The sequence below is a fragment of the Pseudomyrmex gracilis genome, unplaced genomic scaffold (genome assembly GCF_002006095.1).
Source record: "Pseudomyrmex gracilis isolate BER0280 unplaced genomic scaffold, ASM200609v1 scaffold_151, whole genome shotgun sequence".
NCBI lineage: Eukaryota > Metazoa > Arthropoda > Insecta > Hymenoptera > Formicidae > Pseudomyrmex > Pseudomyrmex gracilis.
Genome location: NW_018020735.1, coordinates 42,537 through 69,272, shown reverse-complemented (window position 1 = coordinate 69,272; position 26,736 = coordinate 42,537). Strand labels below are relative to the sequence as shown.

Here is a 26,736-nt window from a genome sequence, read left to right as displayed (position 1 = left end):
ATGTGGTACATCACGAGCACCTCCTTTTCCGTTCGCCGTGAAACGAAACGCGATCTAAATCTTCCTCTTCGAGCATAATATTAAGCGACGATTCCGAGCAGGACACACGCTCCTTGGACCAAGACGCGACTTCTTCCGCGTGTAAGCACAACGTGTACGGTCCGTGTACGGGGAATATAAGGTGTAGGCTCGTACGCGCAACATGCGTAATGGACGAGCGTTCCGTGTCGTCGCGGCTTAGACCCTAATGACGTCATTATCTCTAATTAGAATTCCCATGGTGGTGCGATATACCGGGAGGTGGGTCGTCGCCGTCGCCGCCCTTGTTACACCTGAGATATTTCTTGCTACATTTTGACAGTATCGACAATAGCGCTTCCCTCTCGCGGGAGTGCTTTTTTTGCATGACCGATATTCCACTTCCGACGAAGCGCCGGATGTGGCGGTATCGATTAAACAATATTGGCGCTTCCGAAACGCTGAGTAATCGAAGACAATTCGGGAATTTCAACATGCACGCGACCGCGTAATATTCGTTATACGTCTCTTCGCATGTACCGCAATGTTCACTGCGCATCATTAAATGTTTATCGATTCCCCGGGCGCGCTTCGTAATATTGCGCGATATATCGTCACTTTTCGGGAGAGGTTGCGGCGAGATTCATGTCGTTGTCTTTGTTTTCGGCAATTTTGTTTCTTGAAGGCGGTTTCGATTCGCGGCATTTCGTTACCGGGAATTTTACGTAACGACGAAAAATTGTATGCAAATTTTTTCTCGAGAAAATCGAGCGTTGTGAATCAAGCGAGCTTCGGTCTCTCTTCGCCGAACGCACACACCACACGGCTGATGGTCGCGTGTGCGCGCGATGGCACGGCGCTAACGAGAATTGTGTATTGTGTATAGGATAAACTGCGGATGAGCAATCTGGCTATGACCAATCTCGAGCTTGAGTCGCGTTGTTGCGTCATCGAAAACGCCATTCTCTATCTGGTACTCTTTGCACTTCCTCTCTTTATCTCTCCGCGGCTGTGAATGTAGGCATAGATTTCGTCGCGCAAAAAATTATATTTTGCTCTCATCGCGACGCTCGCGCAAAATCACGTGAAGTTGGACGAGAAGATGAGGCGAGGTAATAAATATTTTTTGCGATGAATTTTGGTTCGCGTTTTCTCTTTGGTTTTTTTTTTTTTTTTTCTCGTCTCGCCGATTGTCGCCCGATCCGATAACGTGTGTCGCAAGTCATGGAGAATAGAAAAAAAAAACAAACAAACAAACAAACAAATACAAAGTGCTAGTCAAAAGTCGCACGCGAGGAAAAACCAGTATCGGATGTCGGTATCGCGACTTCTCTGTCATTTGCGCAACATGTAATTTAATCCTGAGAAATGAAAACCAAGCTTAGATTTGACATAAATACAATTCGCCAACTTTTGCAATACATATAAAATGTATTTCATATATCTATCGCATATTTTGCGAACTGTGTAACATTGACAAACGTTTTGGTACAATTTTTCTAGATTTGTCGGGAAACGAGAATACAAACTACATGGGTAAGCTTATTCTCGCACGTCGCGAGTGTATGATCGATTGTGCGTAGACGTTCAATGACGCTCGCAATGTCGGATGTGCTTTTCACAGAACCGCGAATGACCGACGCAATGGCTCTTTTTATTATTCTCCGTATCGCCGTTCCCGCTTGTCGTTGGCGTCGTTTCTCCGCCAACGTCACGCGACAACTATGTGCGCGACACACCATTCTTGGAGACGTGCGGCCGGAATTGCAAAATGTCTTACGTTCGTAGTTTGCCGAATGGCCGGACGCGTTTGATACATCGCTCCGCAATGAAACAAGAACAAAACGCGCAGTTTCGCGTCGCCGCGTCTGATTTCGATTTTTGAAAACCGAACTATTTACACGAAAATATATATATGTATAACGTTTTATTAGAGATTTGAGATAATCGCGCGCGTCTCATTTATCTCCACGGCCTTTTCCGTTCATAGCGAAAACATCGCAATGTAGGTCGCAGCGGAAGATGCTGCTAAACAGGATCATATATACGGCGCAAATATCTTTGTAGTGCCCCACTCCACATGACACATTCCTTAACCTTCTTCTCTGGAGATATTTCATCTCGAGATCTCACCGCACAGACCTCGTTATTCTCGCTTTCCTTATGTTGTACTTTGAATTTTAATTGGTTCTCGTTTCTGCGTCGAACTATCGACGCTTCTTGGAATAATATCGAAATACGAGACTCGCATTATCTTCTACGCGCGCGAATAGAAAGATAAGTTTTTTATTTCCGCGTGTTAACTTCTCGCGTTGGATTTATCTAACAAACTTTTTTCCACTGGTGAAGATGTTTAACGTCGTAAGTTGCCAAGTTTCAGAAAATTGAACAAGAGAAGCGTGCATCGTCGGAGCGAACGTTTTGTTTGCGAACGGACGGGCACAAAATTTATTCGACGAATTTGCAAACGAAAAAAAAAAAAACAATTACGCGCGGTCTGATGTGATACATCCCTGATGATACATTTATTTATCACGTAGTCGGGCGCCGCGAATTGAGCACCCCTGACATGCCTAGACGACGACGCCGTCGCGGTCGGATCTTTAAACTTTAAAAGCCACCCTTCCTCTCCCGCGCACCAGTCGCGAAACTATTGACGGCTGGACCAGGGCCGTGGTCGGTCCGCCGGGCCCGGGCACCTCTCATCCCGCCCCACCGCGGGCAACTCAAGGGGGCCGCCTTTCGAATTTTCTCCCCTCTACTTTCTCCGCCCCCACCTTTCTTTTCGCTCGTGTTTGTCGGCTTCTTTCTCCTTGTTCGCGGGCGCAGCCGAGAGAGGCTTCCACCGCGATTATGCAAAACAATTATTGTGGAATGCGGTCAGCTGTTTCCAGACGCACGCTGACGTCACGCGCGTTCTCTCTCTCTCTCTCTTTCTCTCTCTCTCGCCTCGTTGTCTCTTTTTCGAAAAGAAAGATACATTCGCGCCGAATGGAGATATAAAATTCGATTTTTATCGGCGAGTTTTCCTCCTAATGACAAATTAATCGAACAATTCAGTATCAAATTAAAGAATTTCACACTTCGTTTTCCGAATCGCAATAGTCAGCAACCGATAAGTCACTTAACGTCATGCCGCAAAGATAGTGAAACAGCAAACATTTAATTGTGTCACGCCTCGGGCACGTGTTAGAATCAATTGAGCGATAAAATAGCGTCTTATGTTTGATTTTTTTTTTACTAGGATTGTCGGTCTCGTTTCCGTTTCCTCGTTAAAATAATAACTCGGACCGCATGTGACAACGTCGTGCAATGTATGCGTCATATTGCAAATCATGGTACGTTGCACGTTTGTCAATAGAAACACGTGTGCGTTAAGATCGGACGTGAAAATTAATAATAAGAGACCGTTTTAATCGAGTTTCACATCAAACGTGCTTCTGACGCGATATCGCGGCTTCATTCAACCGTGTGCGTCCGTTTTTCTTTTTTTTTTTTTTTGTTTTTATTTGCGTAACGCGCCTTAATTCACTCTGGTGACGTTTGGAATACGTGCCGACGTTACATCGTTCGCGGATTTGTTCGGCGAAAAATCAAGACAATTCGCGCGTCAAACAATTCTCCCCTCTCGCCGACGAGAGTTGTCTCGTTTCCTTCACAATTGGCCGCGTCCTAATTTCTGTGTAAACACAGTTGACACGAAATACGATCGATATTTCACTTGACGCTTTCCGGCGCGAGTTGGCAAATGAATGAAAAAGTGCTCTCATCGTTTGTTGAAAATTTATGCGTTTCGATGCGTGTCGTCGAACAAAGAAAGTGACATTTCCATACGACGTGTCTTTTAATGCGACGACGATAAATTTAAATCGACGATTGCGCGTTTGTAAATTGCTATTCAAATACACTCGTATTGCGCGCGCACACACCAAAATAAATATTTTAAGTATTATCACGTGTCTATATGATAAAGTCTCGAGATCTTTGAGATAAAAAATCCCTCGGTCTCTTGAGATAAACAATCGATCTGTGTGTGTGTGTGTGTGTGAACAGAATTTTTGGATACAATTACTTTGTCGTACTTTATTTTTTGTCACCGCTGCAAAAAACTCAATCTGTTTTCGCCGGTCAAAAAATAGAATAAACTTAACACAATCAGCCCAAAAATGTTTAACGAGTTTTCCTAGAACCGATTTGACAATATTCTATGTTTGTAAAGTGCGATAATATTATCAGTTATTTATCTAGAAACGCAAAAGAGTCACACCACCAGATTCGGAAGACAATCGTTCTAAAAATCGACGGAGCCGAAAAGGAGGTTCTTGACCTTCCCCGCGCGCGCGCGCGCACGCGTTTTTATCGATGGTTTACATTCCATTCCATTTTCGGAGCGCGATAGCTTCGACGAAAAAAGATATCCGCTCTGTCAAACGCCGCACTTTTTTTTTTTTACTGTGAGAGAACATCTTGCACGATGATTGTACGGCTTCGCAAAGAGAACCGTACGCGATTGGTCGCCCGTTTCATATTACGCAGCAAAACTTCGATCGCGCGCGGTGGCCTGCCTCTCTTGATAGTAGAAATACTGGTCGCGCGCGCGGAGGTGGGTCTTTAAAAAATTAGCGAGCTTCGGTCCCGCGAGTGAGTTCGTTCAACTTTCCGTCGTCCGTCTCTCTTTCTCGCGCTCGCGTTTTACGCACGAATATTTCTCCTTCTCTCTTTCGCGCGCGGATTCCCCTCTCTCTCTCTCTCTCTCTTTTGGTTCGTTTCCTGAGCGGTCGGAATGCTCTTCGCTAAAATGACTCATTACTTATTTCTCTTTTATGTTCGCTAGTTCGATAGTGCGCGATAGCTCTTCGAAAATGTTTCAACATTTTTTTCTTTTTGTTATCTCTTCTTTTGAATTCTTCAAAAATTTTTGATATTCCGTTCCGGAAAATCAGTCTCTGCGAAAATAATGTCGTTTATAATAATAACAATAATATAACGTTGTTTCGGAGCGTTTGTTCTCGAGATAGTTTTTATTTAAAATCTGATATTACAATTTTGCTAAAATACGAAAAATGACAATTCTTCGTACAACGCGTTGTTATTGCAGCAGTGGAAAATTTCTCTCTCTCTCTCTCTCTCTCTCTCTCTCTCTCTCTCTCTCTCTCTCTCTCTCTNAGTGGAAAATTTCTCTCTCTCTCTCTCTCTCTCTCTCTCTCTCTCTCTCTCTCTCTCTCTCTCTCTTTCTCTCTCTCTCTCTCTCTTTCTTTGTGTCGCGAACGATTATTACTTTCCGGAACACAACGACGGTGGCCGTAACAATATGGTATCACTGCTGTTAAGATAACCGAGGACAACGCGGTTCCCACGTATACGCTTGGTCGTAGGTCGTCGTCGTGTGTGTGTGTGTGTGTGAGCGCGGAGATACAGATTCCTCAACCGCGCCCCATTTCGCATCAGACTTCCTTATTCTTGCGATCTTTTATATATTGTTATTTGTGCGCGACACACTGTCTGTATGCGGGAAGTAACAACCAAGTTCTGGTGCTTTAACGTTACAATTCCGCAGTAACAAAAGGAACGTCATAAAGTCTTTTATGCGCGGGAATTATTGTCATATTTTATTTGTAGCAATAAAATCGCGCGTGAGAGACTCGAATTAATCGAAGGTGTTTGCGAATCGATGATTTGTCGGCGCGATCACAATCGTTTCGCAATTCTCGAAGGTAGGAAGGAAAGAGGAAAAGAAGGAGAGAATAGAAACGCGCAAGTGTGTTAGAGAAGAGACATGTCGGTAAGTGTAGCGCGTAGTTTATTTCTCTCTCTCTCTTTCTCTCTCTCTCTCTTTCTCTCTCGCGTAATCAGTTCACGGATCGGTCAATCAACGAGTCCGAGAGCTTGTGGACCGACACCGACAAATCATCAGGACCACGTCTATCTAGCCGAGATATATAGCTGTGTGTGACGCGAGCCACAGCGTGGGAACTTGTTCGAAGCGCACGCAGCGGTGCTCAATCGCGCGTGCTCGTACGCCGGAAATTCGCATGTGCTCCCTCGCTTTCGGTTCGAGAGTCTCGCGATTTGCCGCACTTCGTTCGAGTTCGCACGTTAATTTCTCGCAAACTCGAGAGGCGATTAATTAGGACGACGATAAAAAAAAAAAAAGAATCTTGTTTCCGCGATGCCTGTCGCGTTTCTCCTGTGGCTTCTTGTCGCGGACAATTAATTCGAAAGATATATGTGAGCTTGTAAAATTACAGTTAAAATAAATATGACGAATAAATTTATAGCACGTTGAAACATCGCAACGTGTTTTTGTACAGTTTTGTGATCGAAAAAAATGAGCGCCCCGTCTCTTGCGAGAAATGTCGGGTCAGAAAAGTTTGAGGCTGAAGAAATGTACGGTCTCTAACGTGAATGAGAATAATGTCGGGGTTCCTTAACGCGATTCCGTAGGGAAGTGCGGTAGGGATGATGGGTCAATGTTTCGTGGAATGCGGGGAAATAATGGAGGTCACGTGCGCGCGCGCGCATACACACACACACACACACACACACACACAACTTTCCTCGGGGTCCATCGCTGACGGCTGCCGACGAGATGAGAGAGAGGTAGTTGGTCGAAGTGGCCGGACACGTCGTAGGTATATCTTCCTCCGTCTTTCTCGCCTTTCCTCGTGTACTTTATTTGGCGAGTTTTTGCCGTGTTTTACGAGCGGCTTAGCGGCGCTTTTTATAGCCGGCTCGCTTCACAATGCGCCATCACACCGGGTTTTTACAGACATACCCGTAGTGTGTCTCGAAGCGGCGATGTGTGTATCGAACGTGTGGGTATTTTACATATACGCGCCCGTTATATAATGAGGCATCGTGTGTACAGCTTGCTCGCGCGCGCTGGTAAGGCCTTCGACACACGTTGTCAGGTGAATCTGTTCGTACTTTGTTCCTTCGGCAAAAGACAATAATATAAATGCTCGATTTCAATAAGCGATTTTTCTTTCGCCGCAGTAACTGAGTAATTTTTACAAAAGTTTCTGCACGTAAATTTTTATGTGTACACGCAATTGTCACAAAAACTTAAACAGTATGTTTGTTATTTTTTTTTTTTACTTCTTTCAAGATACAAAAAATATACTATGCGATAAAACAATAATATACAAATAGCATAAATTATTTAATGTTAAAAGTTGAAAAAATTTTGCGGGACATTTTTTACAATCGATGAACCGAGCAAGAAATTTAAATAATATATCCGAACGTGGTAGAATTATTATGAGGTTTTTTTTATCTCATCTCATAAATAAAACGCAATATATTTAACATGATTCTCTCTTTGCAGAGAGAAACAAAATGCATTTAAATATCTCGTATAATAATTGCGTGTTAATATTTATCGATTTATTTATAGATAATGAGTCGCACTCAGTCGGTGTAATCAAATTGACAGGCTTTTTCTTCTCAACATCACGCTTGGAAGCGTTCGATTGGTTATTCGTAATTTGCTATGCATATACACACGCGCACGAGTATTTATTTATGCTGGTGCAACGTCACACACACACAAGCATGTTGGATTGCTCGCGCGTGAGTGCGTGCACGCGTGTGTGTACATTCGCGAGCATAGATCTCCCTCTCGTTCTCTCCATTCAATGATCACCATGAATGAACTGCAGCTCTTCATTCTTGCTATACAGCGAAGCAGCTTTTTCCCACACTTTGACGCCACAATGGCCGTCGGTTTGAAAATCACAGCTTCGTCGATCTCGCTCGCATACATACATATATATATATATCGTAACAGTTTTTATATGAAACAGCTCGTAAGGTTTTTGCAACATCCGTAACAATCATCCACGAATTATTACGCAACTTTTCCTTCTATTCCCACATCGGTTTTATATTACGGTGTTTAATCGCAGTTTTTCGATCTCTTTCTATTAAAGTTTTAATTTACATTTAAGCGCTTAATTAAACGCGCGATAACAGTTTGACGCAAAATTTTGCTTTGTTAACTCGCTAATACAATCAATGTTTCTCTTTGGCCACGCTGTAATTGGGTCACGCGTCTTTGGATGATCAATACACGCATACCTACACACACACACACACACACGCACACGTTTCTTGCTTCCGGTCGTGACATCATTTCTTGCCAACTGCGCCCCAGACAGCGGGTTCATTAGCATTAGAGTAATAAATTACAAGCTGTGTGTGTAACTTTTTCAGACGTTCCCTAGATGCGTGTCTAGGGACGATTAATGATTACGTACATTAGCCCGTTAAATATTGCGACATCAGATATGGACGTCGGATAAACATTAAATTATTATTTTTGTGCTCATTCAGAGGTTGCGCCTCTTTTTTAAATCTCGTTTTAACGCGTCCCTTTCTTCTGCGCGGAAGAAGGGACTGCTTTTTTTTTTTTTTTAGTAGGTAGTTGCGCACGATATGCGCGCGTGTGTGTGGCTCACGACGATATTCGAAGAACCGAAGGAAGTTGGCCGGATGAGATCGAGACGGTTTTGATGCGCGATTTACTCACACGCTCGCGACACATATCGATTCTTCTTCTGATCTCATCGCAACATTTTTCTAGCTTGACACGTGAAATAAATCGGGAAACGTTACTCGAAAAAAAAAAAAAAAAACGAACAAACAACCAAGTCAACGACCTAGAAAGATAGAAATAAAATCACACCGAAAATTATATTTTTGTGACAAACAATTACTTTCAAACAATTTTTAGAAATTGTAAGAGAAAGAGCCAGTACATGCAAAATTTTCGAATGTAATATTTGATGTGTATAATTTGGTTTTACTCGAGTTTGCGACCGATTGTGCTGTTGAAAAAGTTTATAATCGAATAACCGATAAGAGAGAGATGTTTGCGTCATTTAGGCGCCACCTGCGCCAGACGTGTGTACGTAAGTCTGTTGCGTAAATACGCGTGTACGAATGTCTCTCTTCACACTGCAAAATGCGAACGGAATTCGTCGTAAAATTCGAGCAAAACGCGAATCGTCGTTCTCGAGAGGCAACAACACGTTGTTGCGTAACGCAAAAACGCAGACATTTCCTTCATCGCCCGTAATGATGAGTAATCGGGTCGGAGAATTAATATCGTAACGTTAAGTTAATGCACGTGTAATATCAAAGAAAAATTATGTTTTATGTTCTCTCTGTATTGTTTAAAAAGACAATTGAATCTTGTGAACAAGTGGTTAATCACGTACGTCGAAAACTTCATTTTGTCACATAGATAGAAGCGATTTTATTGACACAAGTGAATATATCGATTCGACTCATCGCGTGTCGTAAGTGTAAGATCGTCCTGCTTCATGATGTTTACAGAAGAACAATTAACAAAGAAGTTGCCTTTCATTTTGCATCGCCTAGATTTTTTTCTATGAAGTACGTTTGAAAAAATTTTGGGCGCGTTTTTTATTTAGTTCCAAAAAATTTAACTGTTATACGTCATCAGTAAATGTTCATTCAACGCGATGTAAAAAAAAACGAACGAGAAGAAAAGAACCGGAGCGCCGAGGAGTAGAATTCCTCAAGCAACAATCGCGTTTCGCAGTTGTGTCGATTTCGTAATCTCGCTCGCCTTCTCGTATCAGTGTCCGATTACTTCGCCGCTGTACCCTCGCCGCGTCCCACACCACCGCCGCGTCGACGTTTTCATCTTTCTCTCGTTTCCCGTCTCTGAATGGAGGCGTCAGAATTCTTATCGACTCTCTGCCGGGGGAACGCCGTATTACGTCACGTGCGGGGAGGCCACGTTGCAAATCTCTTGTCCGCTGCGTGAACACAGCGCGTTGTCGCCAGATACCTAATTACACGCGATATGTTATAACTGCGCGTCGCGCTACGCACGTGTGTGGAATTTTTTTTTTTTTTTTGCCTCTGGAATCGAAATTACTTTTTAATCCGTGATATCGCAGAAATCGTGTTTCTTCTTGCGCTGTAACCAGTTTGAGGATCTTTTTGCGCTTATTTCGTGCAAAAAAAAAACACCAAGCACGGAACGCGTTATAAAAAAAAAAAAATTAGTTGAATAACAAATTCCTATCCTAAAACACGCGCGATGACGTGTCTGTGAAAAATCCCGCTGCGTGCCGCGCGATTACGCTCGCTTTCGAAATAATCTGACAAAGTGTGTTTTTTTCAAGTGTAGTCAACAATTTTTCAACGGCGCGCGTTATCTCGGAGAGAACGTCGCGGCGCTATCGCTCGCTCGCACACGCACGATTGTGTGCCGTTTAGCATTAACTCTCTCTCTCTCCGGGAGTTTCTTTAAACGCATGCATTCAGCGCGTGTTCCCCATTCGCGCTTGGCAGTCCGAGTTTCATTCACGTTCGCCGCCACCGCCACCGCCGCCGCCGTCGTCGTCGCGCCGGGACTCCTCCCGGATGTCGCGGCGATTCGATATCGAAAACAAGCGTAGCTCGCTGACGAAGGTCAGCTCGGGTCAATCCTGAATTGGGAATCGCTCATCTGTCGAATATCGCGGAAAGAGAGAGACGGAGGGTTCCTGATCGCTTTATTATCGCGAGGTCGCGTGTACTCGACACATAAATTTAAATTACAAACAGAGTCTCGATATAAGCTACAAGCACTTTCTAAATTAATCTCCTACTTGTACTCCGTTCGCGAAAAAATAATATGTTTATTTCAATTAAGAGAGGCGCACGTTTCTCGGCAAGTTCTCGGCGCTTTGTTCGATTTTTTTTCCTACCGTTACGTTTCGAGATCACGCTTCAATTATCTTTTTAGTGTACTCGTAAAGTAAAATTCCACTGAGTGCACGCGACCGGTAAAGTAACGTGTCTTCTCTATCAGAAAGTCGTTCGCTGTGCATGTCCGCCCACTCGCTGCTGCACACGTCGCGGTCGCAGGCCGCGTGCACACGAAATCGCGACAAAAATCCACGGACTTCGGCGTCAACCTTTGAAAAAAAAAAAAAAAAAAACGATTTTCACGATATCAATGAAAAATTTTTGAACGTCGAAGTCGCGCGCAACTCGTTTGAATTCAGACTGTGTGACGGTTTTTTTTTACGCGCGCGTTAACTCGCGGAAATCGCAAATAGGTAAAATCAAAAGAAACGTTCGACGCGTATTTCTTCAAAAAAAAAAAAAACAAACGACATTTGATATGTGAATGTCGCCTAATGCCGCTACTCGAACGACTGCGCAACGAATGGGAGCCAAGTAATGCTCGTAAGTGAAGGTTGCGATGGTAGAGCGAAGAACAAAACGGAACACGCGGCGGGTTTATTACGGAGCTCGGCGCGCGCATTTTCTCTGGCAACACAGGAAAAAATAAAAATAAAAACAGAAGCATTTCTTATCAAGTTGCGATTGTATATTCTTACGTATATCTTTAAAAAAAAAAAAAAAAAAAAAACGCACGCCGAGATGTGCAGTTTTTGCCTGCGCGGTGCGTGTTTTATCAGCGAGCGAGAAGGAACGGAGCGGCGAAAGAGAGTCTCCGGGTTCAGTAATGAATGGATTAAAGCGTGACGTCACAGGATGGATTATATAAACGGTGGCGCGCGTGACATCGGACGTAGGAAGGAAGTTCGCTTCCTTTCGTACCTATAAGGTATTCCGTTCCGTCCATGCGTGCGTGCATGTTACGTGTGTATGTATGTATAGGTACGCGCGCGCGCGCGCGCGGACTTGTCTCGTTGCCGAGGGGTCGTTCATTTGAAAGCGGACGAGCTCGGTTAGAATCCTAATGACGAAAGTGCCGCCCCTTTTTCAGCTTCTCTTCGCCGCCGAGTACCGAGTTTTACTCGCCGGACGTGGCGTCGCGAAATTTCATCATTTACCGATTGTGATAATTTACCTATGTGTTCTCTGATGGCTGTGAATTCACTTGTGCTTGCAGATTACGGCACCATCACGCGAGTGACTGACTTCCGCTAAACCTGCTCCTGTGTGTGTAACGGTGAGTTCTCGCTTTCATTTTCACGTGATATAATTTATTCACGCGAACGGTATATTTTTGTAACAAAAGAAAAAATACATTCCACACGCGCATTATAATCTGGAAATTACGCATATTCGAATATATATTTCTTAGAATTGAGAAATTTGTATTTTAAATATTATTATCATAATTTTTTTTTCACAACAATCGGTTTTGTTGAATAATAATTTGTAGATAAAATTCATCGCGCTACATCGCAACGTAAGTAACGAAAACAATATTTCGCCAAGTGATGTCCGAAGTTCCACCAACTGAAAGATTGTTATCGTAACCGTTCCCCAAAATATGCGCATACGTATATTTGGACGAGACGCACGCGTCCATGACGGAGACGAATTTAACTTCTCGTCCTAAGAAAGGCGTTCGTTCGGATGACCCAATTTTTGCGATCCTTGCTACAACGCGTGACGCGCCGCGCGTTCTCGCAACGAACGAAGGACGAAATTCTCTGGCTCGTTTCTTTCTTCCCCTCCTCCTCCCCTGTCGTTTTTCTTCTTCTTCTTTTTCCTCCTCGGAGGTTCTCTCGCGTCGCGCCGGGCCTTCTCTCTTGCTGATTATTAGCGCATAGTCTGGGAGCTGTCTGCGGTCGACGTCCGACGTCCCGGAATAGAAACTCTGCGCGCGATGCTCGTTACATTTTGTCACCTACGAAAGCGTAGCGTCTCGCGCGGGTTACGAAATTGGGTCTCACGAGATTTCCGGGCTGGCGCTACGCGACGAAAAAAGACTCGAAACGATGACCCGCTCTGATGATGTATATTTAGTCACGCACTCTCTTTTCTCGCGCACAAAGAAGTAAATAGAAGAATACAAACTATGACGAAGTACATTTCAAAGATAGATCCCCCGCGTGCTAAAAAATTACGAAATAGAATTTTCAATTCGCTAATTTTGGGGGATCTTACGTTTCTCCGCTTCGAGAACATTGAAACGTTCGCTGCTTCGTATCTGCGTAATGCGAGTGTAAGATCCATTGCGCAATATGTGATCATCGTTTGAAAGTTGTTACCGCGGATCTTGCTTGGATTACTCTATTTTTTTTTTCCCTCCGTCGTCCGGTAATACGTCACGACGATGATCACTGCGAGACCGGTTAAACAGTCATCTCTTCGCGAAGAAGGGCAGGTGCGCGTAGGTCCGCTTTATACGTAAGGGCAGCTGCTTGTTCCTAGACACAAGAAGGCGAAGGGCAAGCAAGCAGCTCACCGGGGAAAAGGAGGAGGAAAGCAGAAGACGAAGAGCGAGAAAGAGAGGTGGTTCGCTGCTAAGGTAAACGATATAATGGGGACGTAACAGTGGGTCCTTTTCAGTGGCAGATGTCCTGACCAGGACACGTGCCCGCGACGTGCTCTTCCCCTCCTCCTCCTTCTCCTTGTCTTTCTCCCCCCTTTTTCGGGAGTGCTTCTTTTTTCTTTTTCTTGCTCGAGAAAGAACGAGAGAGAGAGAGAGAGAGAGAGAGAGAGAGCGGAAAACCTCCGAAAAAGAAAAGGAAAGGGGGGACTATCCGTCCGTAGTAGATCCTGCGCGCGCGCGTTCTCTCGCATGCCGCTTCCTTCCTTTCTTTCTTTTCGCCCGTGCCTCTTTTTTCTTCTCTTTTCGTCTCGAAAGAAGGGACGCACCAGCTGCTCTCGTTATACAGCGGATTTTGCACCGGTGTAACGACGGCGAGTTCGTTCGTTGCTTTCGCGCGCCCATTGTATTTGCGCGCGACGAGATCTCGCGCGCAGGAAACCGCTATCCCGAATATCCCGCCCGCTGACGTTTTTTTCCTGACTGTGGTGGATCGAAAATCTTATCTCGCGAAGAAAAGCGAAGAGAAATAAGGTATAACGACCATCTCGCGATTTCGATCTAGCAAGTTGCCGGCGCGAAAAAGATATCGCGAAGATCACTCGAACCGAAAGAATCCGAAGTGGATGACGCGAAAAAAAAAAAGTATCTCGTACTCGAGCGGTAAGAACAATTTTCTAAGTATCACTAGAATTTTTTGTCTCGCGTCAGCAAAAAAGTGTTTCGTTGGCGAAACAAAACGATAGACCTGGCAAATATTTGTCTCGCCACATGTAGCAACTGATCTTCTTGCCGTTTCAGAGCGAGAATTTTCTTTTTTTTTTCCCCCGTCCACTCAAACAAGAGGTCCTCGAACAAGCAACAATATCCGCGCTACATTCCTTTGCAAAGCCAAACACTCGCCGAGGGATCGTCATTGTGCGTTTTTCACGGGAAGTTCGTCATCTTTTTCCGGGATTGCTTGTTTTCGGGGACGAGATACTTGTATCGAGTTTTCTGACAAAGCGGGGACACATTCCGCGCGAGACGCGTCAAACGTGGGTGAAACTCGAGAGATTGTGACGCGAATGGTCGTTCGGAGTTTTAGCCGCACACATCCGCGTTTGTTCTCTACTTAAAAAATTTATACACACATAATTACAAATTTCATAACGCAATTTACGTAACAAAATGAAACTCGATCAAGGATATCCGATTTTTTTTTTTTTTTTTTATTGTTTTGTTCGCGTTATTATTACGTTCCTCGTATGGTATGTGACAAACTGAAACGCGATCAAGGATATCGAATTTTTTGCATTCCTCGCGTAAGCATGTAACGCAATATTTAATTTTTCTGCGCATCCGTAGTTGCGAAATGAACAATTTCACGCGGGAAATTTACGCGGTCGCCTCGCCTTCGCACACACACACTCGCTTTCTCGCCGCGATTTTGCGCATTCCGTTAAGTTTTGATTAGATTTCTCGCGTACGTTAGTAGTTACAGAACACGATCGAAAGTGAGCTTGAGTCTGCGCCGCTGTCGTCTGAGAGCCGCTGTGCGTGCCGTGCGACTTTTTGAGTCGCTTTGGTCCCACGCCGGGACTCTACGGATGGTGCGTTATACACGTATGTATTCGCGAACGCGCGCGCGCGCGTGTCCACGCACGTACGTACGTACGTATGTACGTACGTAAGTACAACACACGGTTGATGCACTCGCGCGCGGTTACGCACATACGCCCACAGCGCTAAGCTCCATTTTATACACGCCGCGCGTACATTACGGCCGATATATCGAACGCGCATTCCTGCTCCGATATAACTCCCGTCATGATTACCGTAATCGTGTGCGCACCGATACTCCGAAACGTGAAAGCCTTTGTCCCTCTTTCTCTCCCTACGAGAAGAACCTTATTTCTGTCTCCGCTTCGTTGTATGTTTTAACAGCAGACTTCGACTAATTTCTCTCTCTCTCTCTCTCTCTCTCTGGAATATTTTTGTCTCGTGAGATACAAAATTTATTTGACATTTTTCCGACCGGGAACTTTTCTTTTTTTTTTTTTTTTTCAACGGAACTTACATTTCTTCAGTAAAATAATAATAACTTGATTAAAAACGCAAAATTACATACAGAGATTTATAAAAGGAGAAGAAAAAATTAAAGCGCTTTAAAGGTTTATTAGCGAGACACCGCTCTAAATATGAAAAACAAAAATAATGTAATAAACAGAACGTAAAGACGACGGCACTTGACTTTGTTGAAATAAAGTCTCGATTTTTTGAAATCGAGCGGAAAGTGTTACCTACTTTTTTTTTTAATTTCGTCGAAAGCTTTTTTAGATATTAATTAGATATTCATAAGCTAAGGGTACCTGGATGCGCACACGAACACGTGTATGCGTGTACGTGTATACGTGGTAATTACCAGGGAAAAAAAAAAACAAAAACATTGTTTCTGGTAAACGCGATGTGTTCTAGTAAAACAACTCGCAATCAACAAGAGAATACCCGCATCGACTTACCCGCGTGCGATTACATTTGCATTTGTTTGTGTTTGTGTACGTGTATACGCAATGTCACTTTTGGCTTGCACGTTCCGTAAACGTTAGTGGCAAACGATCAGAATAGTATTTCCTGAAAAACACAAGAAAGTCTTTGTTCGTTTTTCGAAGCTGAAAATTGACACGAAAACTGCGACGAATTTATTCGCGTCTCTCGCGAGGTCTAATGACAATCTAAATATATATCTCTTTCTCTTCGAAAGAGGCGTGATCGAAAGCTTGTGGAGCTTCGTGAATGGGAGATTCTACAACTTCGTTACAGCTCGAGGAAGAGACACGTAAAAAAAAAAAAAAAAAAAAAAAAAAAAAAAAAAAAACGGAACGTTGGTCGATGAAAACGTGCCAAGGTCTCTGGATTATAAGAGACGTAGTTGGACGCCACGTGGTCGCGCTCGTATAATCCGTCTCGATTGTACGCGCGCTCGAGATTGATATTACTTTTCATTTGGACGAGATATTCGCGAAGGAAAAAACAGAACGTGAGGATCGAGAATTCGAGAAGATGGAGCCGAGAGAGAGAGAGAGAGAGAGAGAAAGAGAGCAATTTTTCAAGCGTGTAAACGCGCACATTCAAAGTTTCTCCGAAAATATTCTTTATCTCGTCGATTCGCGATCGAGAGCGGAACAAAAAAAGCAGCGCTGAGAACCTCTGTAGCTTCGCGATTTTATAGCTTCGGACTTCCTTCGACCCCGAAACCAGTGACCCGTGTGTTCTCTAACGATCGCGACTAGAGCGACGATCGATCTTAACGATCCCGGGGAGAAGGAGGTTGCCGATATCGAAGGACCGAAGTCGAAGACCTCTTCCTCGTGAAAGTTTCGCTCACGTCGGAATTCCGTCATATCCGCGAGACGAGCGCGATTTCGTTTCTTCGCCTTTACGAAGGTTTTTGCTCCCGTTCCGCTCTATCTCGTGCTCTCCGCTTACCGCCGACGGTGTCGACGGCTTCGAAACTATTCGCCTCCAAATACTCCGTGAATAATTGCGAGCGGAATAATAAAAAAAACAAAAAAAAAAAAAAAAATTACGGCAAGAATGCGAAAAGGAGCGATCGGACGGAATGTCGGATGCAAAACCCGCGGAATGTTGCGTTAACGCGGCGCACAATAAGGCGCAAACTTACGGGAATACCGCAAAAGAGAATATAAGGTTTTTTCTTGTGTTTCGAAATGACTACCGACAAAGTCATTGTTGTCTTTATAGTCTTTTTTTTTCTTTTTTTTCTTTTAATATTTGTTTGTTGTGGGTTGGGATTAAGAAACAGCCTTGCAAGCTGCTGCCTCGTTTTCTAAAGCCGCGCCTTTTTTTTTTTGCGTCAAAATCCTGAATTTACTTTGCATCTTTAATGACGTCATTATTTCTAATATGCAATCTGTTATGAAAAATTGCGCGACGAAACTGTCCTCGAATTGTTTCGGAGTCACGTGTGCAACGACGTAAAAAAAAAAAAAAAGATAGTTTTGAAAGAGAAACACTACTCGTTGCTTGCGTCAAACGTGCGGTCGCAGCGGAAGGTCCCGCTCGTTCGAATTGGAATCTAATCCATTATGTAGCGATCGACGTTTACCTTCTAGTTTATGAAGATGAGCGTCGTTTATTATTCACGGATTATCGATAAATTATGGTTCATATCGCGGGGCGTATTGGTCGCAACAACAACGAATCTGATTTACGAGTATCAGAACAGCGTCGAATATTCTTGTCTTATTTTTCATATTTTCGCGCTTCGACTTGTACTTAATTAATTTTTTATATCACCTTTGACTTGTATAATTGAGCGTGTGCGTTTATTTGCGTTTTATATTCGCGTTTGAAAAGTAAAATATTTTTCTGAATCTCCTTTTCAGTTTCTCTTGCGCAAATTTCGCGAAGTAATAACGAGATCGCGTTGTTATGTGTCGCGCGCGGACCTGGATTTGAACGTCGCGTGTGCTCTCTAAAGATATCCGCCGGTACTTTCGGTTGCCAAAATGTTATTATTCGCGAAAATAGAATTGCGGCGTGTATTAAAAATAAAAATTAGGAGAGAACGAGACAACCGAAGTTGCGCGTTTGTTAAATTTCTCAGTAAAATTCACAGAATCGAACTTTTTAAAAATGCGTCGCGCGTACAAGATTGTTCCGCGCGAGTATTGCGCGTCTCTCGGTCCACACTGACAAGTGCAATGTACTGACGGGTATGTGTCCGAGAGGATAATAACCGAGACGCGTCCTGACAGGCGGCGAGTCTTGGTCGTTCTGTGTGTTGGACGTTCCATTCGTTTATCTCGCACGCGCGCATAAGTGTTCAAAGTCCCATCGGCATTTGACGATCCCTCTGTTGCACCTTCGTGACACTCGAGATGCCCAATTGACGGTCGACAGCGTGCGAGCGCGCAATAAAATGTGCAAAACGCGCATATATCTGCCGGTGCGTACAGACGCTCTAACGAGCGCGCGGACTCACAAGAAGAAGATACTTCTCGCCCCGTTGCTTGCTTGCTTGCTTGCTTGCTTGCTCGGTCACGGTCTTCTCTTCATCGGTTACTTCGCGGCTTCTCGAAGTCGCTTCGCGTTTTAGCGCGATTGAAATTGTAAAAGAGCTGCCCTCCCAGGCGCGCTGCGTGCGTGACGCACGTCGACTCTTCCCGATCGGCGCGAGTGCCACTTCTCTAAGAGACGAAATTGCCTTAATCCTCTTAACCGATGATGTATAGATTGCCGGGAGTCGCAAACATCGTTTCTCGCTCGCTCGCTCGCTCGCTCTCTCTGAGTTATTCCGCGGCGCATATAACCGCGCGCGCAAATTTACGATTTACAAATCACAAGGCCGGGAACGGGAAAAAAAGAGATGCGATCGATTTTAAAATTCGAGTTAGGCGAGATATCTCGAAGTCGAAGCAAACTTTTGCCACGCAATAGATGCGTTATCCAAACTGAGGCGTAGCGATAATTGAAGGTTAATCGAAATGTCAATAATAAAAGGAAGAGAGAGAGAGAGAGCGCGAACATAGTAATGGGAGGTCGTGCGCGCACACGTATAAGTGGTGATTTGGTATTGGTGGCAGAGAGACGGCGGTGCGGTAGTAATAATAGTGGTGTAACAGCGGCGTAGCAGTAGTTCAACAGGCGCGCACGGTAGTAAATAGTGTGCCGGTCGAAAGAGAGAGAGAGAGAGAGAGAGAGAAAGAGAGAAAGAGGTACGGAACACGGTGATGATTCGGTGAGCAACGTCGAAGAGAGGCGAAGGAGAAGAAGAAGAAGAAGAAGACGAAGAAGAAGAAGAAGAAGAAGAGGAGGAGAAGGAGGAGGAGGAAGAAGAAGAAGCGTCTCTGGTGGAGACGGAAAGGAAGAGGCGAAACAAGGAACGAAAGGAGAAGAAGGGGAAGAGAGGCTGGAGCGAAGCCGGGAACTAGACTCGGTACCTGCATTCCATTCCCACTGGCCGTGTAGATCCTTGTATAGGTGTCGTCCTGCTCCTTCATTTCGTCTCCACCTCATTCTTTCCCTTCCCTCTCTCGCGTCCTTCTTCTCGCTGTTTTTTTTTTCCTTCCCCTCAACAGGGAACGAGAGAATCCTCTTTGATCGGCTCGCTCTCTCTTTCTCTTTTTTTCTCGTTTCCTCCTCTCCTCTTTGTCATTTTATTCCGATATCGTCTGTTTAACATCACCTGGCACCTCTCCAAGGTGCTCTCTCTCGTGATGAAGATATTCTTCGGAATTCTCGAAATTCGCGACGATTCGCGAATGTCTCTTCGGGATTCGTTTCTATTTTATCGGCAAACTCGCAGAGTTATCTGCGCTATGAGGACATCTTGTTCTTTCGCTCCCTGGATTTCGTTTTTTTTTTTTTTTTTTTCTTCTCTCTTCCTTCTTTCGTCCCGATTGGTCTCCTCGCTCGAGCAACGCATGCTTCACACTTTGTCCCCGTCTCTCCTCGCCGCGTTTCTCGTCTTTCGCCTCTTTCCCCCGTGGACACCCCGCGGTTTCGTTCCAAGGTACTTTGCCCGTGATTTTGTTTGTTTTTCTCTTGAGATTCCCATTAGCAATCAAATTGCGTGTACACGGAAAAAAAAAACATTCCGAAATTTCCGCGAGTTTTGCCGATGAGCATCCCGAAAATATGTGTTTTTTGTTTTTTTGTTATTTTATTTTTTCAACGCGCGGAATGTAAAAAAATTTTCAGTGTTGTTTCTCTCTCTCTCTCTCTCTCTTTTTCTCTTTCTCTGTATCTCTCTAGAAATAATATTGAATCGTGAAAGAATAGTTCTCTTGCAAAAAAGGGAGCAAAGCGACGTGGGAGCGGCTCTGCTCTCGTCGCGGTCGTATATAAATATAAACTCGAGTTATTCCGGAGCTGCGATCCTCTTAATTAGAACAATTAGCTGCTCCCAGAATAGAGAGATGACGCGTTACGTCGGTACATCGCGCGAGTGTCACCCAAATCATGCATGCATTCGTTTTCAACGCAATTCGCACAACGCGGATTGTAGAAATGTCATCTTTCGTGTTGCGCGAGTTTTAAGCACGCGCATTCGAGATCTTTGCGAAAATCGAAAAAGATATTAAAAACGTAAAAAAAAAAAACATTGACTTTGGCGAAAATTCGTCTGCGTAGCGATGAAAAATCTTGAAGCAACGCTTTCGATGTTTCTTTCACAGCCTAGTACTTCGAACAGCGAATAATTTTATTTCGGGACGCGTGCAGTTATATAGTTGTTCATGTCTTGGTGGCTCACGTGCAGCGTCTGCATCGATCGCAAGTTAGTTTAGAGCGAATTACGTCAATCGAAGAGAAGGCTTTTCTCCATAACGCCCCCGCGACTTTGCCCGCAGCCGTTTCGCAATAATTGAATGAATTATGAAGAAACAAGGAAAGTAACATCATATCTCATATTGTTACATACATGTTTTTCTCGTCACGCGTCGATCGATATTCCATCGAATTGAGGAAAATACTTGGAAATTTACAACGAACAATGTAACAATAGCCCGGAATAATCAATTAGGCTGCTTTATCGATAATTCGTACAAAAGAAGATAAATACTGAAGATATCGAGAAGTTTTTTTTTTCTTTTTATTAAAATTTGCACATTTCCCAAGAACGTCGCGAGCGCGCGCAAAAATTAAATGACATTTAACTTGGAATTAATTTTTAAGAATTTTTTGTCGCGCACATGACACACCGAGGACGTTTGTAAATTTTCAACTGTTTGTCTTAAATCTATTTCCGTCGCGTTTCTCTCCACTTGCTCTGTCACCCAATTATTCAACTCCTCTCTCTCTCTCTCTCTCTCTCGCGTGAACAAATTTCCCCGAGAAGAGTAAACAGCCTTGTCAAGGTGTTCTCCTGCGCGCGCGAACGTGGGGACTTGCATAGAAAACATCTCTGCCTCTTTCGCGTAATACACACACACCCGCACACACGTACACACACACTCGGGGTCTTCTTTTACACATCCCCGCCTCCGCGATCATACACACACATACGCAACGCGGCATTCGTTTAATCGGCATTCACGATCGTGACTCGGCGATGACATCAACGCGCCGCCGCCTTTTTTTTTAATGCGGTTTTGTAACGCGTTAATGTTTCTTTAATCGCTCGTTACCCGCGCATGCTTGCCGCGCGAGATGTTCTCCGAACCATATTGAATGCCCAGCGTCGCTATTGTATGCAAATCGATCTTTTGGGACGACGTGTCGCGGGACTCTCGAAATATCGACTTTTGCGTCGCCCCGTGCGCGCGTGTGCGTCCGATTTTATGAAGCAAAAAGAAATGAAGATCTTTCGACACTACCTGTTTCATAGAAAGAAAAAAAAACAGGTCGTTTGATGGAAGAGAGAATTGATAATCGCAATATCGAGAAGACTGAGAGAGAAACGTCATTTAATTAACGTTGAAACGCACATCCAGGCGAAATGGAACTACTACAATTACAAATACACAATCACGCGAGCAGGAGACACGCGGCGAATCTCTAGGTAGGTAGGTAGGTAGGTAGGTGGGTAGGTAGGTAGGTAGGTAGGTAGGTACCAGATATCTCTCGATGCTGTTCAGCAGCTGTGTAAACGTTCGTGCAAACCGATCTATCGGGACGCGTGATAGCGAGTGAATAACGACCGGTCTCTCTAACGAGGTCCGGATAATCTACCGATATCTTTTTTTCTCTCCTTCGTGGATTTTTTTTTTTCGGCCACCGTATTGAGCTTCGGAATCGATCTTGTAACACGCAACGCGGATGTGTCACGCACGTATGTACGTATACACCCAACTCGAGTACGTGCGTGCGTGCGTGCGTGCGTGCGCGCGCCACCACCGCCGCCGCATGTCCGTGCGCGAGATTCTCCGGAGGGGTCTGTCACGCGTACAAATAGCTGACCTCGCTTCGTCGCCTCTATCAATGGCTCGCCGCTGGACTGAATGACTTTTACGCCTCTTCCGCTTACTACGCCCTTTCGCGCGCCGAGAGAGAGTTTCGATCTGGAGATTAAAAACCGGTATAAATTTCGACGAAACACACACGGTTGTCCCGATGATGTACACGTTAGGAAATTAATCGCACGTTGCGAATAAATTTATAGACGACAGAGAGAGAGAGAGAGAGAGAGAAAGAGAGAGATTTGCACAACGAGATTTTTAAAACTGGTTTCAAACTTATTTGCTGAGGTAATGTAAAAATTCATGCACTATCTCGACGAAATAAACACATTTATATCCCGCGACGAGATCTTTTGATAAGATTCTTTTTATTGTGTTTGTGTCTAAATTTACTTTATTGTTTCATACAATTTTTTTTTTTTTTTTTTTATAATTGCATGGGAATTTCCGCAAACAATAACGTGTACGCGCGTGCATAACTTTGTTTGCGCATTACGGGGATATATTTGAACACCTTTCGCGCAAATGGCGTTTTTCTGTCGCGCATTAGACGTATTAGAGGAAATTTCCCAGAGAACATTTGTGTGACGTTCTTAAAACAGTTGTCTGTAAAAACGCACATGGTCTCTCGTGTGGCGCCGCGTACGCACGTGACTTTCTGTAGGTAAACTGTGCTAACTTCTCAGATGTCGGTAATGCAGGAAACGATTGTACGATGAGTGGACGTGCAGATTTCTATTACTCGCGATCGGTAAGTCTCAGTTTCTCTGATACTCCTACTGTAGATAATGTCATCGAATGTACCGTACGGCGGACATTTCTTCGTGTAACTTACCGATAGATGTTATTTTTTGTTCGCGCGATATACGACCTTTCAGTTTTTTACATCAAGCATGTTTTTTATATTGTTTTTTCTTTGTTATTTATTTTATAATTTATTTTAATTTTTTCCAACCTCTCGTGGCGTGTAAAGCCATTAGGTTGTAATTAAATCATTAGTTTGTTATTGAAATGTTATTTCTCACAGGAGATATTTATACTTTGGAAAACATTCAACAACAACATAAACAATTTATTTGAATAACACAATTCGCGCGCGATGTTGCGTAACGACACGATAAATAATCCGAACGATCACGCGCGGTTCTTCGTTTTTTTTTCTTTTTTTTTTTTTTCTTTTTGTAACTGCGATTGTCGGGCAACGATTCGCGATAACAGGCGGTAAATTTCACGATAACAGCCAACTTGGCTTGCGCACGCACATTAACTATGTTCCGGTGATCGTCGCTCATTAAGTTTTACGATCGCTTCGGACCGTTCGGATAAATGTCTCGCGGCTCGGTTGCGACCGCGTTAATTAGATAAAAGTGGCGGCCCGATTCTCGGAAGGGCTCGATTACGCACGCGGCGTAAATGATTATTATTATATATATATATATACCTCTCTTTCCCTCGCAATCATCGAGCGAACCGACCGCGGCGGTGCGTACAATTACGAAAGATATCGGCATTACGACGTGCGTACACTCTCTTCCTTTTTAATCCATCGCCTCGCAGTCTTTCATAAATACACGGAAAACAGTAGACACCGTTCAGGGATCTGTGGAGTGTTACGAGAGACGATATCACGAATCGTATAAGTGTCAGAGAGACACCGAAATCACTTGGAGTTTTAAATCAAATTAAAAGAATTACGTTTTTTCATTTATATACGAATAGTATTTTTTTTCTCGCGAGCGAACAGAACGCGCAGAATCAATGAATTTTCTCTCTCTCTGTGTGTATAATATCGCGGGTCTCATTTCACTCGCAAATAATCTCTGGCGTAAGGAAGAAGATCGAATCCTCGTGTGCTGATTCTCTTTCATGGAATATGACCACGGGGTCGCGGCGGGGTCGTGGCGTATCTTTATCAGGGCTCCGTGTGTAACCGATGTGTCGTTATCAGGCGGTACCGATAGCGCACGTGCAAAATATAATAATGCATACATTCCGATAGATCCTTGCGCAGTTGGTCGCTGATCAACGACGAAAATCGCGAAGAAACGTGTCGAACGTTGGCGATCGATTATTTATCCGCGAGTTAATTTCTTAAATAAACTTTTTTTATGTGCACAAATACAAGTCAGAGTTGACTTAACCAGTGCGATTTAAAGGCGCGCAATATACGTTTTTTTTTTTTTTTTTTTTTCATCTCGGAGAGATGATATTAAACATCGATTTTTTAATAAATTGCTTTATAATATTCCCCGCTGGTACGATGAAAACCTCCCAAGTAGACTCGTCGATTAAGGATCGATGAGGTTTAAATATCACCGATCATCGTTCTCTGCATTCCTCGAGGTCATCCTCGGGGTAATCTGCCGCGTGCGCTTCGGTCATATGGTGTCTGACCTGTCCGGCGACACCGCTCCGTGTCTCTCTCTCTCTCTCTCTCTTTCTCTCTACGTCGATTTGTTCACAAAGCAACAAACGTACCTACGTCGTACCGTTTTGTCAAAGAAGCCGGAAATACGTACCGTTTTCTCGAGTCCCGGCCGCACGTGCTGTTCGCGCGAAAATGTCACGCGCAGTTTTAAGGATGTAACAGCTAATTACGTACAAAAAGGATATCTCCTACTTAAGTGTAGGTATCTTCTGCACACAAGCCCGTCGTTCGCCCGCGCGTGTGCCATTTTTCTTCGCCTCGAGGCAGCGGCTTACAAAGGATGTTCGCAACGATGTTCAAAGGGCGTTCGCGAAGGGTGACCGATTCTCGAAATTACGAATTTTGACAACGTCTGGCACAAGTCTGCCTGTTATTTTAGGACGTTCACAGAAATTCGGAGCTCGAGAACCTCCTCTCTCTCTCTCTCTCTCTCTCTCTTCCTTCTTCTCGAGAGCATCGGCCATTCGTCGCGGCCCACTTTAAAAATCCGCAGAAGTGAAAAATACACGAGCTGAGGAAACCAAGAGAGAGAGAGAGAGAAAGAGAGAGACACACTTTTCCTCCCTTCTCTTGCGCTCCTTTTTTTTTAGAATCTTTTGTGTAATCAATTCGTTCTGTTTTTATTTTTCAGGATCGTTTGTGTTGCACGAGACACGGGAAACACGTATAGCTTTCTGAATTGACAAACACGAGGCCATAGAGAGCTGGGACACTCCAATCCAATCCGTGGTGGACAATGGCGATCTACGAACGAAATCGAAGTCATCACTGGCAATTAAGACGAAACTGGTTTTCACAATGAACTGACAGATAGATATAATTCTGAGATCATTGTGAAAGCTGATTTTGTTTAAGTATCGACGGAACACACACACACACACACGTACACACGTGTACAGTCGGGGAAGAAAATAGCGAGAGAGAAGCTAAACATAAGTATAATATAAATTTATCATAATTTTACAGAAATATGATATTGATATTATAATACGTAGTGTAAAAAATATGTGAAAAAATACTCTTAATATACACAAAAATAAATACGATACAATTCGCCCATCTCCTTTCCTCCCATCATTTTGATCTCCTTCCAATTTCTTAAGGACAGATGATAAATAAATAAATTGCATGAAGGAGATCTTTGTTTCCCTCTTTCTAGACCGCACGGCGAGATGTATCCTCTACATATTAAGATATTTTTTCAAAGCACACGCACACATGTGTCTATTCGTTGTTTTTCTATATCGCATGCAATTGCGCGTGAATAAAGAATCCAGGGCAAAAAATAATACAGGTACGGTATACACGTAGCGCGCGTAAGAGTTTGTGTTAGAATTTTCTCTAGCGGGAAAAAGAAACTCCGCTTGAACGAGTGCTCGCCAATTAAATATCTGGAACACGAACGAAAGGCAGAAAGAGAACGATACGCGTTTTTGTCGGAATTTCCGGTAGTGATTTATCAAACGGAAAAGATCGTATCTGACGGACGGACGGCGGCAAGAAACGACGACTCCTCGAACTCACGAGAAGAAGAAGAAGAAGAAGAAGAAGACGACGACGACGACGACGACGACGACGACGAAGAGGAGAAGGAGGAGGAAGAGGAGAAGAGAAAGAGAATGCCTCGCATCTCGTATCGTAGATATACCACGTGTCCGTGTCTGCCTACGTCATCTTTTATGTATTCGTACGTACACGTGCGCGCATCTTCATGCGTGTGTACGTGAGCGCGCGAGTACGTATCGCGCGGATACATGTACGTTCTTGTAGTACGCGTAGTAGATGTTCTAATAGGCCGGTCTGGCGCTATCAAGTGTCAAACGGGCCGAACGTAAGAAAAAGCAGAGCGGAGGCCAGCGATATCGTGGCGGTCGCGGAGACTTTTTGATGGAAAGCAGCGTCGGAGAAACGCGCTGCGGAGAAGCCAGCCTTAGGAAACTTTATACGGTTTATACACGGTGTGGGATCGGATACCTCTCTCGTGGATAGGCTTCTCAACACACCGGGCACTTTGGGAACCCTTCCCGCGCGCGTCAAGGCGCATGACAGACAGCTCGGGGAGTTAAACCGCCGCCGCCGAGAGTCCGAGTGTCCTCGAGAGACCTGAAGAA

At 44.1% G+C, this 26,736-nt stretch overlaps 1 long non-coding RNA gene across 1 annotated transcript in view; it reads left to right on the top strand.

Moving 5' to 3' along the window:
- The window catches only part of LOC109857225, a 30,338-nt gene extending 4,795 nt beyond the window's left edge, over positions 1-25,543 (top strand). Inside the window, exons 2-3 of the long non-coding RNA XR_002250475.1 lie at positions 11,903-11,962; positions 25,257-25,543. This is a non-coding gene — a long non-coding RNA (uncharacterized LOC109857225). The remainder of the gene's footprint in view (positions 1-11,902; positions 11,963-25,256) is intronic.
- Positions 25,544-26,736: the final 1,193 nt, after the last annotated feature.